The 15,736-nt window shown below is 46.1% G+C and overlaps 1 long non-coding RNA gene across 2 annotated transcripts in view; it reads left to right on the top strand.

Moving 5' to 3' along the window:
* LOC122563351 (uncharacterized) overlaps positions 1-15,736 on the top strand; it is a 28,473-nt gene that overhangs the window by 177 nt on the left and 12,560 nt on the right. For both annotated transcript variants that reach the window (XR_015750980.1, XR_015750979.1), the window contains exon 2: positions 2,897-2,969. This is a non-coding gene — a long non-coding RNA (uncharacterized LOC122563351). The remainder of the gene's footprint in view (positions 1-2,896; positions 2,970-15,736) is intronic.

Raw genomic sequence — 15,736 nt, forward strand, 5'->3', positions numbered from 1 at the left:
GAGAGGCTGAGAGGGTGATAGATAGAAGCTGCAGGGATATAGTTACGCCAGAGAACAGAGGTAGCTGGGTAACAGTTAGAGGTGGGAGGGGAGGAAGCAGGCAGTGCAGGGATCCCCTGTGGTCGTTCCCCTAAACAATAGGTATACCGCTTTGGATACTGTTGGGGGGGACGGCCTAGCAGGAGTAAGCTGCAGTGACCGGGTCTCTGGCAAGAGGTTCGGCTCTGAGGCTCAGAAGGGAAAGGGGGAGAGGAGGAGAGCGCTAGTTATAGGAGACTCTCTAGTTAGAGGGACAGACAGGCGGTTCTGTGGGCATGGGCGAGACTCTCGGATGGTTTGTTGCCTCCCGGGTGCCAGGGTCCGAGACGTCTCGGACCGTGTCTTCAGAATCCTTAAGGGGGAGGGTGTGCAGCCAGAAGTCGTGGTGCACATTGGCACCAACAACATAGGTAGGAAGAGGGGTGGGGAGGTCATTCAGGAGCTCAGGGAGTTAGGCTGGAAGCTAAAAGCTAGGACAGACAGAGTCGTCATCTCTGGGTTGTTGCCGGTGCCACGTGACAGTGAGGCAAGGAATAGGGAGAGAGTGAATTGAATACGTGGCTGCAAGGATGGTGTAGGAGGGAGGGCTTCAGGTATTTGGATAATTGGACTGGATTCTGGGGAAGGTGGGACCTGTACAAGCAGGATGGGTTGCACCTGAACCAGAAGGGCACCAATATCCTGGGAGGTGGGTTTGCTAGCACTCTTCGGGGGGGTTTAAACTAATTTGGCAGGGGGATGGGATCCGGACTTGTAGTCCAGCAAGTAGGCTAGCTGTTTGTCAGGATGTCCAAGAATGTAGGGAGCCTGTGGAGAAGGTAGCACTGAAAATGTGTTGCTGGAAAAGCGCAGCAGGTCAGGCAGCATCCAGGGAACAGGAGAATCGACGTTTCGGGCATAAGCCCTTCTTCAGGAATGAGGAAAGTTTGTCCAGCAGGCTAAGATAAAAGGTAGGGAGGAGGGACTTGGGGGAGGGGTGTCGGAAATGTGATAGGTGTAAAGAGGTCAAGGTGAGGGTGATAGGTCAGACTGGGGTGGGGGCGGAGAGGTCAGGAAGAAGATTGCAGGTTAGGAAGGCGGTGCTGAATTCGATGGATTTGACTGAGACAAGGTGTATTCAATTATTGTATATAATTTTCTACTGCTGTCCTGAACTTCACAATAAAATGAGCGCTGTGCCCCAAAATGATTCCAACATACACTGGATCCATTTGCCCCACCTCTTTTCCAATTACCAGGTCCAACAGTACATACTTTCTTGGACTGGTCACAAACAGACAGAAGGAGTTCAACCTGTGAAAGTGTGAAGTGATTCACTTTAGAAGGTCAAATTTGAATGCAGAATACAGGGTTGAAAGCAGGATTCTTGTCAGTGTGTAGGAACAGAGGGATCTTGGGGTCCATGTCCATAGATCCCACAAAGTTGCCACCCAGTAAGTTGATAGGATTATTAATACAGTGTATGTTTTCTTGGCTTTCATTAGCAGAAAGATTGAGCTTAAGAGCTGCAAAGTTAAGCTGCTGCTCGATGGAGTCCTGATTAGACCACAGTTGGAATATTGTGATCAGTTCTGGTTGCCCCATTTCAGGAAGGATGTGGAAGCTTCAGAAATGCCTGAGTCTTCCCTCATTACTGGATCCCCTCTGATCCACCTTCTTTCTCACTTCCCTCCTATACAGTCAGGCTGATTGTGGTGCCATAAACATGGCCCTTGAGCAGCCAGCACCTTCTCAGCTTTGAAACTGCAAAAACTGTTTTGTGAGTTGGGCCCCAGTGTATTCCTGTGATTCCTGACTGTTTCTCTTGGATTGAATGGTTGCCCATTTCCTTCCTCCTTCCAGGCCGTTATGACTGCAGAATGATCCCTACTCTGTATTTGCTATCCATCTAAATCTCAGTGTTGCACTAGTCCCACAGAGTCTCCGCTCACTGTCTGAGCTCCAAGACCCAGTGTTCATCTAGGACACTAGCTGGAATCCTAATTCCCAATATAACAAATTCTATCATAGGGTGGCATGGTGGCTCAGTGGTTAGCACTGCTGCCTCACAGCGCTAGGCTCTTAGGTTCAATTCCCACCTCAGGCAATTGTCTGTGTGAAGTTTGCACATTCTCCCCATGTCTGCGTGGGTTTCCTCCCACAACCAAAGATGTGCAGGTTAGGTGAATTGATCATGCCAAGTGTTAGGTATAGGGGGATGAATCTGGATGGGTTTCTCCTCGGAGGGTTGGTGTGGACTAGTTGCACCGAAGGGCCTGTTTCCACATTGTGGGGAATCTAATGTAATCTTCCTTTTGGCTGACTGTGCTACAATGTCTTAAACTGAAACATAATCAGTCTTATTTAATTAAATACTGAGTATGAAGTTAACATGAGGGAAATAACTTTAGGATTCATTTCCTTATATGACTGTGGTTTACTGAGATTATGATGTTGGCTCAGACTAACACTTATTCCAGGTAGTTATGAGTTAAACTCTTCTTTCAGAAGAAGAAAAAATAAGTTTGCTAATTTCTAGCAATTTACAGACAGTTGCGAATAATAGTTCATTATCAGCAAATGAACTTACAGTTTTTGATGCCCCTTGTATTTCTTTCAACCTCAGCGCAGGCAGCTCCTGGCAGCAGAGAAGTGTCTCTGTGACTCCCAGGTATGAATAATCCTTGAGCTCCCACTCAATTCTGCTCCCTCACAGGTTCACTGTCTCTGTGACTCCCAGGTATGAGTAATCCTCGAGCTTCCACTGCACTCTGCTCCCTCACGGGGTCACTTTTTCTGTGACTTCCAGGCATGTACAATCCTTGAGCTCCCAACGTACTCTGCTCCCTCACAGGGTTACTGTGTCTTTGATTCCCAGGTATGTGTAATCCTCGAGTTCCCACTGCATTCTTCCCTCTTACAACGTCAACGCAAAGAGTATCAGAAATAAGGTGGGTGAATTTAAGGCGTGGATCGGTACCTGGGACTACGATGTTGTGGCCATCACAGAAACGTGGATAGAAGAGGGACAGGAATGGTTGTTGGAGGTTCCTGGTTACAGATGTTTCAGTAAGATTAGGGAGGGTGGTAAAAAAGGAGGGGGGTGGTGTTGCTAATTAGAAATGGTATAACGGCTGCAGAAAGGAAGTTCGAGGGGGATCTGCCTTTGGACGTAGTATGGGCTGAAGTCAGAAATAGGAAAGGTGCAGTCACCTTGTTGGGTGTTTACTATAGGCCCCCCAATAGCAGCAGAGATGTGGAGAAACAGATTGGGAAACAGATTTTGGAAAGGTGCAGAAGCCACAGGGTAGTAGTCATGGGCGATTTCAACTTCCAAAATATTGATTGGAAGCTCTTTAGATCAAGTAGATTGGATGGGGCGGTGTTTGTGCAGTGTGTCCAGGAAGCTTTTCTAACACAGTATGTAGATTGTCCGACCAGAGGGGAGGCCATATTGGATTTGGTACTTGGTAACGAACCGGGACAAGTGATGGCCTTGTTAGTGGGTCAACATTTTGGTGATGGTGACCACAATTCTGTGATTTTCACCTTGGTTATGGAGAGAGATAGGTGCGTGCAACAGGGTAGGTTTTACAATTGGGGGAAGGGTAATTACGATGCTGTAAGACAGGATATGAGGAGCATACGTTGGGAGCGTAGGCTGTCAGGGAAGGATGTCGTGGAAATGTGGAGATTTTTCAAGGAACAGATACGACGTGTCCTTGATATGTATGTACCTGTCAAGCAGGAAAGAAATGGTCGTGTGAGGGAACCTTGGTTGACAAGGGAGGTTGAATGTCTTGTAAAGAGGAAGAAGGAGGCTTACATAAGGTTGAGGAAACAGGGTTCAGACAGAGCAGTGGAGGGATACAGGATTGCCAAAAGGGAGCTGAAGAAAGGGATTAGGAGAGCTAAGAGAGGGCATGAAATATCTTTGGCGGATAGGATCAAGGATAACCCCAAGGCATTTTATGCGTATGTGAGAAACATGAGAATGACGAGAACGAGGGTAGGTCCGATCAAGGACAGTAGTGGGAAACTGTGTATTGAGTCGGAAGAGATTGGAGAGGTCTTGAATGAGTACTTTTCTTCAGTATTTATGACCGAGAGGGACCGTATTGTTGAAGAGGAGAGTGTGAAACGGACTGGTAAGCTAGAGGAGATACTTGTTAGGAAGGAAGATGTGTTGGACATTTTGAACAACTTGAGGATAGACAAGTCCCCCGGGCCTGACGGGATATATCCTAGGATTATGTGGGAAGCAAGAGAGGAAATTGCACTACCGTTGGCAATGATCTTTTCATCTTCACTGTCAACGGGGGTGGTACCAGGGGATTGGAGAGTGGTGAATGTTGTGCCCCTGTTCAAAAAAGGGAATAGGGATAACCCCGGGAATTACATGTCAGTTAGTCTTACTTCGGTGGTAGGCAAAGTAATGGAAAAGTTACTGAAGGACAGGATTTATGAGTATCTGGAAAGACACCGCTTGATTAGGGACAGCCAGCACGGATTTGTGAAGGGTAGGTCTTGCCTTACAAATCTTATTGAATTCTTTGAGGAGGTGACCAAGCATGTGGATGAGGGTAGAGCAGTGGATGTAGTTTACATGGATTTTAGTAAGGCATTTGATAAGGTTCCCCATGGTAGGCTTATGCAGAAAGTCAGGAGGCATGGGATAGAGGGAAATTTGGCCAATTGGATAGAAAACTGGCTAACTGGTCGAAGTCAGAGAGTGGTGGTAAATGGTAAATATTCAGCCTTGAACCCAGTTACAAGTGGAGTTCCGCAGGGATCAGTTCTGGGTCCTCTGCTGTTTGTAATTTTTATTAATGACTTGGATGAGGGAGTCGAAGGGTGGGTCAGTAAATTTGCAGATGATACGAAGATTGGTGGAGTTGTGGATAGTGGGGAGGGCTGTTGTTGGCTGCAAAGGGACTTAGATATGATGCAGAGCTGGGCTGAGGAGTGGCAGATGGAGTTCAACCCTGCCAAGTGTGAGGTTGTCCATTTTGGAAAGACAAATAAGAATGCGGAATACAGGGTTAATGGTAGGGTTCTTAGTAAGGTGGAAGAACAGAGGGATCTTGGGGTCTATGTTCATAGATCTTTGAAAGTTGCCACTCAGGTGGATAGAGCTTGTAAGAAGGTGTATTAGCGTTCATTAGCAGAGGGATTGAATTCAAGAGTCGTGAACTGATGTTGCAGCTGTATAGGACTTTGGTTAGGCCACATTTGGAGTACTGTGTGCAGTTCTAGTCACCTCACTTTAGGAAAGATGTGGAAGCTTTGGAGAGGGTGCAGAGAAGATTTACCAGGATGTTGCCTGGAATGGAGAATAGGTCGTATGAGGATAGGTTGAGAGTGCTAGGCCTTTTCTCGTTGGAACGGCGAAGGATGAGGGATGACTTGATAGAGGTTTATAAGATGATCAGAGGAATAGATAGAGTAGACAGCAACGTTTTCCCCGGGTTACAAGGGGACATAAATTTAAGGCGAAGGGTGGAAGGGATAAGGGAGATGTCAGGGGTGGGTTCTTTACCCAGAGAGTGGTGGGGGCATGGAATGCGCTGCCTGTGGGAGTGGCAGAGTCAGAATCTTTGGTGACCTTTAAGCGGCAATTGGATAGGTACATGGATGGGTGCTTAAGCTAGGACAAATGTTCGGCACAACATCATGGGCCGAAGGGCCTGTTCTGTGCTGTATTGTGCTATGTTCTATGTTCTATGTATCTGTGACTCCTTGGTACGACTACGCTTTGATTGTTCTGATTTATATCCTCCTACTTTGCTGCTTCTATAGCTCCCAGATCTGAGTTGGCATCAAGCTCCTGTACCACGATGCTCTCTCATATGTTCACTCTCTCTGTGATTTGGTACCGGTTTAGAGCATCCCAGATATATTCAATGGATAAGTATACAGACAAATCAACAGCACCCCAATGGAGTCCCCGATATCAGGACTGATAGCAGAAGCAATAGTGCAACGTGTAGAATGGATAGCTCTGTCCACCATCCAACCCAACCTCTGGATTTGGTATGTAGATGACACCTTTGTCATCACTAAACGTACACAACTGGAAGAAAGCCACCACCAGATAAATAGCATCCTTACCAGAATAAAGTTCACTGAAGAAGAGGAGAACAACAGCAAACTCTCCTTCCCGGATACCTACTAGAGAACTCCAGATCAGTGTGAACAGGAAGAACACCCATACAGACCAAATACTGACCTATAACAGCACCAACACAACACCTATAAACGAAGCTGCATTACAATATTATTTAAACAGACAAGGACACACTGCAGCTACCCAGAATTCCAGAAGGCAGAGCAGGAACACCTATTCAATGGATTTAAATAGACCAGGGACCCCAAAAGCACTATCCTCCAGTACTTTCACAACAAACTCAAGAAGAAAACACTACACGACCAGACACGATATATCAAGGACATATCAGAAATGACTACCTGACTACTCAGACCCGTCGAAATCACAATGTTTCACAAACCAGCAAACACCTCTCGCCAGCTCCTTGGACACCTACATCCAACAGGACAACTATTATCTACAGGATACCATGCAAGGACTGTGAAAACACTATAGAGATCAAGCAGGAAGAAAACTGCTCATACGAGTACACGAACACCAACTCACCACTGCCAGACATGACCAATGCACTCTCTTTTCTAATCACAGAGACAATGAAGGACACAAATTCACCTGGAACAATGTAACCATCCTGAATCAGATAAAACAGAGAATGCCTTGAGCATGGCACTCCAACTCAAAATCAATCACTAAACACATTGAACATATACACATCATTCAGATACAGAACCGGAAGTACGAGATAACAGAGGCACATAACTACCAGGTGGGATGGTACACAAATGCTTCACCAGAGGCGCATTGATTTCGTCACCTAGTGAGATGATAAAACACATCAGCTCAGCGAAGAAATCTACAATCACAACATCAAATCTAACATCAAGTTGATGGTATACAGAGCTGTGGTGGTTCCTGCCCTCCTATAACGCTCTGGGACATTGACAGTCCACAAGGTGTCCTCAAGGTGCTGGAGCAGTCCCATCAACGTTGCCTGCCCAAGATCCTGTCAATCTGCTGGGAAGACAGACGCACCATTACCAGTGCCCTCAACAAGGCCAAAATCTCCAGTATTGAAGCACTCACTACCCTTGATCAGCTGCAATGGGCTGGGTACTTCCTCTGCATGACCTACACGATACTACCCAACCAGGTGCTCTACTCCGTGCTCCGAAACAGCAGGCGAACCCCAGGTGGACAGAGGAAGTGCTTCAGAGATGCTCTCAAAGCCTCAATGGTGAAGTACAGCATTTCCACCGACACCTGGGAATCACACGCCCAAGACCATTCAAAGTTGAGGAGGAGCATTTGGGAAGGCATCCTCAAGACTTGCTGTTGGGAAGAAGCGGAATCCAGGTGAAAACAGCACAAGGAGCATGTTGTCACACTAACACCTCACCTACCCCCTACCCACAGTTATCCTTTTACCCAAGTGTTGCAGAGTCTGTGGAAACTGCACAGACTTTACACGGACCTACGGACTCACCCTGAGAGTGCCTCTGCTACGGATTGCCAATGTCATAAGATATGAAGATTGAATTCCCTCACTACTGTCACTGTGCCTTTGTTACAAATTTCAATAATTCCCTGTCTAATACAGTGTCCAACAATGTAATCCTATTGTGGAAACTGAAACCTGTCCTTCTACTTCAGTTTTCTGACACTTGTTACCCAGAATTAGTATTCATACTGATTCATAATCTGAGGCCAATATTTTTCTTGGTAATTCCATTGTTATCTCTAACTCGAGAGGTCCCCACCTTGCTTCTCATTCTGCCTGACTTAACACAATGGTGTGTAGCTGTGAATATTGAACCTCACCCTTTTAGAACATAGAACATATAACAGTACAGCACAGAACAGGCCCTTCAGCCCATGATGTTGTGCCGGCCACTGATCCTTATGTATGCACCCTCAAATTTCTGTGACCATATGTATGTCGAGGAGTCTCTTAAATATCCCCAATGACCCTGCCACCACAACTGCTGCTGGCAACGCATTCCATGCTCTCACAACTCTCTGTGTAAAGAACCCGCCTCTGACATCCCATCTGTACTTTCCTCCAACTAGCTTAAAACTATGACCCCTTGTGTTAGTTATTTCTGCCCTGGGAAATAGTCTCTGGCTATCGACTCTATCTATGCCTCTCATTACCTTGTATACCTCAATTAGGTCCCCTCTTCTCCTCCTTTTCTCCAATGAAAAAAGTCCGAGCTCAGTCAACCTCTCTTCATATGATAAGCCCTCCAGTCCAGGCAGCATCCTGGTAAACCTCCTCTGAACCCGCTCCAAAGCATCCACATCTTTCTTATAATAGGGCGACAAGAACTGGATGCAGTATTCCAAGTGCGGTCTAACCAAAGTTTTATAGAACTGCAACAAGATCTCACGACTCTTAAACTCCATACCCCTGTTAATGAAAGCCAAAACACCATATGCTTTCTTAGCAACCCTGTCCACTTGGGTGGCCATTTTAAGGGATCTATGTACCTGCACTCCAAGATCCCTCTGTTCCTCCATGCTACCAAGAATCCTATCCTTAATCCTGTACACAGCTTTCAAATTCGACCTTCCAAAATGCGTCACCTTGCATTTATCCAGGTTGAACTCCATCTGCCACCTCTCAGCCCATCTCTGCATCTTGTCAATGTCCTGCTGCAGCCGACAACAGCCCTCTATACTGTCAACGACACCTCCAACCTTTGTGTCATCTGCAAACTTGTTGACCCATCCTTCAATCCCCTCATCCAAGTCATTAATAAAAATTACAAACAATAGAGGCCCAAGGACAGAGCCCTGTGGAACACCACTCACCACAGACTTCCAGGCAGAATATTTTCCTTCTACTATCACTCGCTGTCTTCTGTTGGCCAGCCAATTCTGTATCCAGACAGCTATGTCCACCTGAATCCCATTCCTCCTGACCTTCTGAATGAGCCTACCATGGGGAACCTTATCCAATGCCTTGCTAATGTCCATATACACCACCTCCACAGCTCGACACTCATCAACTTTTCTAGTCACATCCTCAAAGTACTCGATAAGGTTTGTGAGGCATGACCTGTCCCTCACAAAGCCGTGTTGACTGCATTTAATCAAGCCATGCTCTTCCAGATGGTCATAAATCCTATCACTCAGAATCCTTTCTAACACCTTGCAGACTACAGACGTGAGACTTACTGGTCTGTAATTGCCGGGGATTTCCCTATTTCCTTTCTTGAAGAGAGGAATTAAATTTGCCTCTCTCCATTTGTTCACCATGTGACTACATCTCCCTAATCGTGATTAGATAGAAATTATTTCCCTCTATGTCTCAAGTGTAAATACCTTTTTGCAGATATTTGCATATTCAAATAAAGAAAATGTCATTTTTTTGTACCACAAACCCAGTCATCAGTCCTGGCCCATGCGGTCTTTGTGATCTCTATTTAGACTGCAGGAGGCTCTGCGCTCAGATAGCAGGGTGCTGTCTTTTCAGATGCCAGGATACTCTCCATTCAGATGGCAGGAGGCTCTGTGTTCAGATGGCATAGCTTCTCTCCCAATTTTCAGAAAAAAACTTCTTAAAGTCCACTGACGATGAAACAAATTCTCATAAAATGACTGGTTTCAGGCTGCCAACACCATCAGTTTTAAAATTCAATTGACTTTCCAATACTGTTGGGTTTAAATTAATTGGCCAACTCCCCCACTGTCATGCTCACTCCCGCATACACTTCACCACTTTCATGCTTACTTCTCCTGCACACTCCCCCACTGTCATGCTCACTCCCTGCACACTGCACTACCGTCAATCTCACTCCCCCGCACACTCCCCCATTGTCATGCTCACTGCCCCACACACTCCCCCACCAACATTCCCAAAGTCCTGTGGAACAGAACATGGGTCTGAGTCTGTCTCTGTCCAGCTCAGCTCCTTCAACACAAAGATAAACAACTCTGCATCTTGACACTTCATAATGAACATTTTTATTGTTTACAAATTGAGCAATGTCGTCAAAGCCACCCTAAGGTATCCATTAACAAAGTTAATTGTTCATATTTCAGAAGACATAGAAGAGTACAGCACTATATAGGTCCTTCAGCCCTTAATGTCGTGCCAACATTTTATCCAGTCCAAGATCAAACTACCTACCCTTACATTTGAGAACTCTCTGTACTATTCCTTGTCTTTCACAGACCCTTTCTCTGATTAACTGTAAGCTGAGAATGCAATTTAACTCTTAAAAGAACGTGATAAAGCTTTGCCACATTTTTACACACCAATTCCATAACACCACTGTCACTCTCCCTTCCGCCACCATAACGCATGTATCGCATCTCCCTCGTCCCGAGTCTGATCCCTTCTCTCACTGTCATACTCATTCACTTAGTCATAGTCAGTTCTCCAATATCACACTTATTCTCCCGCAAATTCCCCTACTGTCATGCTCACTCCCCCACATAATACCCTACCATCATGCTCACTCCCCCGCATAGTTCTCCACTTTCGCACTCCACTACCAGCATGCTCACTCCCCCGTACATTCTCCCACTGTCACACTCACTGTCCTGTGCACTCCCGCACTGCAATTCTCACTGCTCCACGCACTCCCCCACCGTTACTCTCACTGCTCCGCGCACTCTCTCACTGTCACTCTTACTGCCACACTTACTTGCCCACTTTCATGCCAATGCACCCCATACACCCCCACTGCCACACTCACTGCTCCGCACACACACACACTATCACGTTCACTACATTGCACATTCTCCCACCATCACGTTCATTCCCTCACTGTCATGCTTACTCCTTCACTGTCATACTCACTGACCCGTGCAATCCCCTGCACACACTCTGTCCCCCGCACACTCCTCCATCGTCACTCTCATTGCCCCGCTCACTGCCCCACTGTCACACTCATTGACCAGTGCGCTCTCCTGTAGATATTCAGTCCCCCACACACTCCTCCATCATCACTCTCACTGCCCTGCACAATCCCCCACCATCTCACTCCTTGACCAATGCACTCTCCTGCACAAACTCAGACCCCCACACATTCCTCCATCGTCACCCTCACTGCCCTGCACAATCCCCCACCATCAGGTTCACTGCCCTCACTTCCCCCAACCATCACATTCACTCCCCCTTACACGCCTCGACCAACATGCTCTTCTCCCCGCACATTCCCCCACCGTAACAGTCACTGCCCCGCATACTCTTCCATTGCCACACTCACTGCACCACACACTCCCCTTCCAACTGAGTCCCTCCCCCACACACCCTCCCAATGTCCCTCTCACTGCCCTGCTATTCCCCCACTGTCGTGTTCATTGTCCAGTGCACGCCACTACAGTCACGCTCACTGCCCCACACATTCCACCACCATCATGCTCACTCACCCACACACTTCACCTCTTTCACGCTAACTCTCCTCCACACTACTCCACTGTCACACTCATTCCCTGTACACCGCACCACCGTCATTCTCACTCCCTTGCACACTCCCCCAACGCAACACACACTGTCTCCCACACTCCCCCACTATCACACTCACTGCCTCCAACACTACCCCCCCAACAACCTCCAAGGCCTAATGATGTCTCTCCAGCTCAGCTCCTTCAACACAAAGACAGACAACTCTAAGCCCTGGCACTTCATAATGAATTGTTTTTTTATTGCTTCCAATTGCATTTATAGATATAATCGCAGTAATGTTGCCATTTCTCAATGGCCCATAAGTTGAGAAAAACATTGAAATGTGTCCTTTACCTCCCCCCCCCCTCCCCGTGGGACAAGGTTGGGCTAAGCATCAATGCCTTCAGTCTGTTACCATAGCGACAGGCTGCTTCATTGCAGAAGCATTCAACTGAAATGACAACATCCTCGATATTAATGAGTGAATTTGATTGATTGATGAATTTGGGTAAAAGAGTATTTCAGCACAAGCTTCATCTGCTGTCTGAACTTAGTCTGGGTCACAGCATAAATCGCAGTGTTTGTGCAGCAACTGAGGAGCTGCAGCATGTAGCCCAATTCCCGCACAAACCAGTGCAGAAACACAGTCTGATTCCCAATATGATACATCCGGAACCATATAGAATACACCATTAAAGTTGACCATAGTACGATGAAATTGGCTGAGATCACAAACAGTAAAATGGTGGATTTTTTTCGATTTTGCAGTACTGTGTCACACTGCCCATCCCTATTGGTGCGAGCCTGGAGTCTTCTGCGGGCTCTGCTGGTCACTACAATGTGTCTGACAGTGAAAACATTCAGCAGCAAAATCAGGAGAAATGGCACGCCTGGGTTTAGAATGTTATGGAGGAACTCGATTGTGACCCAGACATGAGAGTAACGAACAGCATCTGTTACCTCACAAAACCAGGGGTAATTCCCAAGCGCATACCGAGCTGTGAGCATAAAATACCAGAAAATGTTCTTTAAACAGCTCAGCACAGTCACTGTTCCCAGAACCACAGCTGCCGTTTTCTCACTGCAATATTTACTTTTCAGCTTCTGGCAACAAATGGCCACAAATCGATCAAAGGTGAAAGTGACAGTGAACCAGACAGAACAATCAGTGGCTGAATAAAGCAGGATAGCGTGGAAATTACAGACAGGGACGGCCCACAGGAAATCAAACAGTTCTTTATAAACAATGGGAAGGTGTCTCAACATCAGGTCGAGGATAATGACCAGTAGATCCGCCATTACCATGGCCGCCAGGTAACGTCTGACACATGAAGACAATCCACAATCTTTATAAAGTAGGACAAAGATCGTCACTACATTAACTGTGAGGAATGGAAACAAACAAATTATACATCAGCCTGGAGTCAAAGTTACTAGTTGGATTGAAGATCCAGTGTGTCAAGTCATTCAGAGATTAAGTGAAATAATTGAAGCTGAAATAACAATTGACAAGGTCTTAGTTACTGACAACAATGTGACATAAAACATAGGAAACAATCCCTCCCTCCCCAAACACACGGGCATGCATCCATAAGATCATTCTGGATCATTCCCAAAAACGCAATCACTTGAGATCAGACACAGACCACTTATTTACAGTTCCGAATATGAAGATTGAAAACATTGTCGTCCTGAAGGATATCGCCCAGTTCCTTGAATACAAGTGGACGTTGGACATTTCTGTCTTTTATGTAAATTGTAGTCGATCCTCTGTCATGGTGAAAAACAAATGCAGTGGAAAGGTATTCACTCTTTTAAATACCTGAGAAGATTTCGAAACAGTTCTGGTGAGTCAGCTGTCCGCTGTAGTGGTTGGTATATTGGGTCCTGGTCGATGTGTTTGTTGATGGAGTTTGTGGATGAATGCCATGCCTCTAGGAATTCCCTGGCTGGAACGAAGGACCCGATACCCAACATGAGCAAGACGAATGTAGTGTACAAAATACCATGCAAGGACTGCACTAAACACTATATAGGACAAACAGGAAGACAGCTAACAATCCGCATACATGAACATCAACTAGCCACGAAACGACACGACCAGCTATCCTTAGTAGCCACACACGCAGACAACAAGCAACATGAATTCGACTGGGACAACACTACTATCATAGGGCAAGCCAGACAGAGAACAGCCAGGGAATTCCTAGAGGCATGGCATTCATCCACAAACTCCATCAACAAACACATCGACCTGGACCCAATATACCAACCACTAGAGCGGACAGCTGAAACTGACAACCGGAAGCGGCAGGGACAGACCACTATAAACACCGGAGGAAACATCAAAGAAGCGCTTCGCAGGAGGCTCCCAAGCACTGATGATGTCGCCTAGCCAGGGGACGAAACGTTTGCAACAAAAACTTCCAGCTCGGCGAACAGAACCACAGCAACGAGCACCTGAGCTACAAATCTTCGCACAAACTTTGTTCTGGGGAATGTCAGTTATGCAATATTCCAGGGAATGTCATTTATAGAATATTCCAAGGAACATCAGTTACAAAATGTTTCGGGAAATGTCGGTTATCGAATCTTCCAGGGAATGTCAGTTATAAAAAGTTCCGGGGAATGTCGGTTACAAAATGTTCCAGAATATGTTGGTTTAGAAGGTTCTGAGAAGTTGCATTTATGGAACAGTCCAATGAATGTCAGTTATTGAAGGTTCTGGAGCATGTCAGTTATAGAAACTTCCAAGGAATGTTGGTCTTAGAACTTTCCGGTGAGTGCCACTTACAGAATGTTCTGAGGAATGTTGGTCAAGAATGGTGTGGGTAGTATCGGTTATAGAATGTTCCAAATTTTGATTATTGAATGTTCCAGAGACTGTTGGTTCGAGAGCATTCCGGGGAGGTTGGTTACAGAATGTTCTGGGGAATGTCAGTAGTAGAACATTCCAGAGAATTTTGTTTGTAGAATATTCTGGGGAATGGCAGTTATGGAATGTGATAGAGGCATGAAGACCCACATCACAAATGCCCTTCTGCACATTAGGTGTGGTTAAATGTAGTCAGCCTCATGGTGCAAATGTCTCTCAAAAATCAACTCAGCTGGCACTTTGCGTAACAAAGTAAGATTATGCCAATTCCTTGTTCATTTGATGTAAGATTCTTTTTGACAACAAACATATATCATTTGTTATGTGGTGATCTCGCCACTTTTTAAAATTTTTGTGTTACAGGTCCAGCTGTAAAATGTTCTGCGTATTCAGTTCCCCATATCGATCACCCTGCAGCCATATCTCTCTGATGTCATTAATCATCTCCATTTACCTCAAAGTATGCAGTGAATTCCTCAATTTGTTTTTGAGAATAAAGTACACATTCAAATAGACTGTCTTCCATTCAACTTTTTAATCTATTATTTGCTTCTCCGTTGTCGCATTTAACCTCATTTTGACAGATCATCAAACAGTCTCACATCGTCATATTCACAGAAACAGACATGCTGGGTATGTTTAATGAAGCTCCATCAGCATCCCTGGGCATATCCTATCCCTCCAGCAGGACAGAACTACCAGTGTTGGTGGCTCCAGCGTATACGTTGTGGGTAGCTGGTGAGAAAATGGACATAGATTGAGAAATATCAGCACATGATAGGTACAATGGCATCAGTCGTGCTGTCCTTCCCATCCTCTCCCATTCCTCCCTCCCCTTGGATCGCACTCTGCCTCAGTGGGAGTCATTGCCCAGCATTAAACTGTGTGCCTGCAATGGAGTGCAGGCAAAATCTAAGGCCAAACAGTAGTGACTGCTGTTGTCTTGGAACTAACATCCCTTGCACCCCACGCCACTGGACCAAGACCTTGTGCTGCAAAGTCCCCACGTTAAAGGAACTTTCACACAGGGATCTTCCACACTGACAGGATGAAATTTCGGACCGAGCTTAGATTAGATTCCTTACAGTATGGAAACAGGCCCTTTGGCCCAACAAGTCCACACCGATCCTCTGAAGAGTAACCCACCCAGACCATTCCCCTACCCTATCTATCCCTGACTAATGCAACTAATACTACAGGCAATTTAGCATGTCCAATTCGCCTGATCTGCACATTTTTGGACTGTGGCAGGAAACCAGAGCACCCAAAGGAATCCCACGCAGACATGGGGAGAATATGCAAATTTCACACTTCACCCGAGGCAGGAATCGAACCCGGA

The sequence above is a fragment of the Chiloscyllium plagiosum genome, unplaced genomic scaffold (assembly GCF_037043375.1).
Source record: "Chiloscyllium plagiosum isolate Xiang-an unplaced genomic scaffold, Cpla_swu_hap1 HiC_scaffold_26, whole genome shotgun sequence".
NCBI lineage: Eukaryota > Metazoa > Chordata > Chondrichthyes > Orectolobiformes > Hemiscylliidae > Chiloscyllium > Chiloscyllium plagiosum.